Genomic DNA, 4070 nt, shown 5'->3' with positions numbered 1-4070 from the left:
GGTGAATGTAGATTGAGTGAGTAATGTCAATTAGCGAATGAATGTAATCGGTTTGGTAATTTAAACTTTACAAATTTTGAGTATTTTTTCAAATTATAATTAAGTATTTTTACAATCTCCAATAACTAGTACTCTAGGAAATATATATATTATTTGTTTATAATAGACCATGATACTATGCACACATATTTTTAAAGTATTGTTTTGGAAGACTTACGTATAGGTCTTAATAGATAGATTTATTATCTAATAGGTCTTATGAGAATTAATGGCATTTTTCATTAAACACTATTAAAAAATACTACTAATTGTTAACTTTCAATGACAATTTAAAAATTTTATCACAAAAAATGTCCATAATTATAAGTTTTAATGACAATTTAAAAAATCATCACAAAAAAAGTCACAAATAACTTTCAGTGATAGTTTGAAAATTTTGTCACAGAAAAACATCACTAATTGTAAGTTTTAGCGACAATTTATAAAAATAGTGACAAAAAAAATTTCTAATTGTCAAATTTTAACAACATATGTAAAAAGTCGTCACAAAAATTATTTTTAATAACAATTTTACTAGAACTTATTTTTAATAGAACTTGATGAGAATTAACTCCAACTATTATGACATATTGATAGTTTACCTTATTGGGTTTCATTTTCACATAAAAAAATTTTTTCTACTCTATGTTGTTACTTGTTAGCAATTTTTTTTTTATTTTATAATTTCATCCAGAAGTGGATTGGGTTCATACGAGTGTGGAATGATTGATCTGCCATCTAAACAGTATTTGTGGATTTTAAAATATTTCATCCATATTCATCCGTTGAAAGACACACATCTACCCAAAATCAATAGGTTGGATCGGGTTGGGCGAGTGAGGCGAATTGGACAGATCCATAATTACTCCTAGTTTGGTTAAAAATTGATAAGTCGGATTAGAAATTCAATCATACTCCATATCCTTCATATGTGGAATTGTTGTGTCATAGAGGAAGTAAGATACAAATGTTCCAATCAACTATTATGTTCATTAGGATAATTCTTTTCAAACATCTAATCTCATGAGAAAATAAATATGAAATATATATAATTTCTAATCAAATAGTCTAAGGACTACGTATTTCAAAATTAACAGTTCAATGAATTACAATCCTCTCTTATTCAGTCTGTCCAAACAAATTACCTAGTGTTAATTTGGTATATTTTTTAACTTGGTCTAGTTTGAAATTTAGTTTTTTTTTAATTATTTTTTATGAGATTTTTTTAAAAGGGAAAAATACATATTATAATATTTTTATGTATTTTTCTTTTTTTTAAAAAATTATATGAAAAAACCTAAATGATTGTGGTGTATTTTTTTTTTTTTAGATTTATTAGAAAATTCTTTTGCCAGTGTTTGTATGTCAATTAGTCTATAAGATATTTTTGTATTCCAATGAGTCCTATTATTTGAACATTTGATCTACCAAATCCCATTTTTCATATTTAAAGTATTTTATGGACGTTTCTACCTTTACAAATATTTTTTGAACAATTAGCAATTTGGTATTGTAAATATTCATATTTTACAATGTGAATATTCACATTGACATGTTAACATTTACATTGACGGTGTGAATATTCACATCATGAAACATTCACATTGTAAATGTGAATATTATTAAGGGTATTTTGGTAACTATGTCACTCATAGAACTTATTAAAATATAAGAAAATAATGTGAACTAAATAGAATATAAGTAGATAAAAAAAAATTATGAAAAAGTATCTTCTTTTTTTTCATAGCGAATTTTAACTTATTTTTGAGTTTTTATTTTTTATTTTTCCAAAAAACTAACTTCCCACCAAAACTTAGGCACAAATTTAAAAGTCTGACTTTAATTTGAGTTGGATTTGGACATACACGTGCAGTTCGAGAACCCAAAATCTAAATTATACAAAAAAAAAAAAATTATTTAAGGTAAATTACATTGATCTTTATTGATGGAAAAAATTACAGTAAATCTCATAAATTTAGCATAATTATACTAATTTTTCATTAAGTTTTGATTCATATAACATTTAATCTCTTTTTTTTTAGAAACTCATTAGTCACATAAATGAAAAAATAATATTGTCATCTTTTTCATATTAAAATATAAATTTATCTGTATCTTTGTGTTTTCATACCATTTACATTAGTTTTGATTTTTTTAATCTTATTAAAATGAAAGTAAGTGTTGTTGTTTATTTTCCAATGTATCAAAAAAAAAAATGAAATTATATCAAAACTATGTAACTTATTGTATTTTCTTCAAATTTGAATGGAGGTCAATGTAATTTAGCCAAATATTAAATATTAGTCCTTCAATTTTTTTGCTAAACATACCTCAACCATTAAAATAAAGGATAATTGGTGAAAAGTCTAATTATAAAGGTATTAGATTCAGAAAAATAAAATAAATTAAAAAAGAAACATCTTATTTAGAAGCCCATTAACGCTTATCTGTTGAAATTTTTATATATAACCGATATGTTCAAAAAATCAATTTGTTGAAATTCTATATGTTGAATCTTTATTTTTATGTGTGTGAGAGCGAGACTTAGGCTGCCTAGTGCTCTTCAGCATCTTGATCTGTTGAAGACGGGGAGAGCGAGAATGTGGGAGATGCTGTGGATATCGATGAACTGCTTGGCGTAGACGGAGTGGTGCAGGAGGAAGCTAGGGAACTCGAGGTTGACGCCAACGGAGATCTGATTATTGGAGCCTAATCCCACGGCACTGACGTGGTAGTTAGAAATTTGAGGGCAAGCTAAGGTTTGAGTTGATTAGACGATAGTAAGGAAGAGTTGGAGAAGAGAGAGAGTTGAATTAATCGTTATTGATGAGGGCTCTAATGCTTCAATCACAAATCTGGGTCCATCCATTTTGGTGAATCAATGGTGATATATGTATGTGTGTGTGTATGTATGTGTGTGCGTGGATATATGTATGTAGATTTGTCTTCCCTGTGTGAATATGGAGAATGAGAGAATGATGAGTGGGAATGGTGACTAGTTTGATTTGTAAGTAAGAGAGAGAGAGAGAGAGAGAGAGAGAGAGAGACTACCATGGATGTCCGCTATGCTTTGATGGAGCTGAAAACTGAAGACAGAGAGAGAGTATGTGTGTGTGTGTCTGTGTGAGTGAAAGAGAAAGAGAGAGAGAGGTAGAAAGAGAAAGATGGAAGAGAGAGGAAAATGAGTTTGATCTCAACAGATAACACGCGTGGATTCAAACAAATTCAAGGGAACGTCCTTATGGACCCAAACAAAAAGGGTCATTGGATCTATGTCATTAAAAGTTTATAAAATGGACCTATGACCTAAGCACTCTAAAAATAACATATATACTTATGTTTCACGTAAACAACCCTCTCAACTCTTCATCTCTATTATTGTTGTAAGTAAATATTTTGGCGTTATATTTTTATGTTCAATTTCTTCAGTAAATTTTTTTATTTTATTTTATGTTATTGCGTCAAGTAATTTGTTTTGATGTTATTTATGCTTTTGTCACAAAAAATATATATATATATATACATATATTTTAGTAGGACTCCATTTCAAAATTTTAAATAGCATAACTTAAAAAAAAAAAAAAAAGGCCTCAACTCAAAGTTATGGTTAATTAGAGCCAAGCTTGACGTGAATTTATTAAACTCGAACTAGTCTTTGATAGACAAACTTGGGTTGGAGGTCAAATTTGAGCGAGTCAAGGCAACTCTCCATACAACTTGAGTTGATCTTGAAGAACCCTTGAAGCCAATATGAGCTAGACATAGTTGTACCACCACTAACATAATGAAATGGCAACGAGGCGAATGAGAGTTCAGTTTTGTAGTATCCTATCCAACCCTATTTCTTATTGGGATAGGGACAATTGAAGTAGTACTAAAGGCAAGGTCGGGGCAGAGAATGTCACGCCTCAACTTTTATTACCAGAAAGCATGACCAAATTCATAACTAAAAAGTTCATTTCAACATTAATACAAACGCGGAAGCAATAAAGACATAATAAATTACAATTGTTCTCTCTAGTTCATATATA

The sequence above is a fragment of the Camellia sinensis genome, chromosome 4, assembly GCF_055761805.1.
Source record: "Camellia sinensis isolate YWXY chromosome 4, ASM5576180v1, whole genome shotgun sequence".
Lineage (NCBI taxonomy): Eukaryota > Viridiplantae > Streptophyta > Magnoliopsida > Ericales > Theaceae > Camellia > Camellia sinensis.
Note: the sequence above shows the minus strand (reverse complement) of the source record.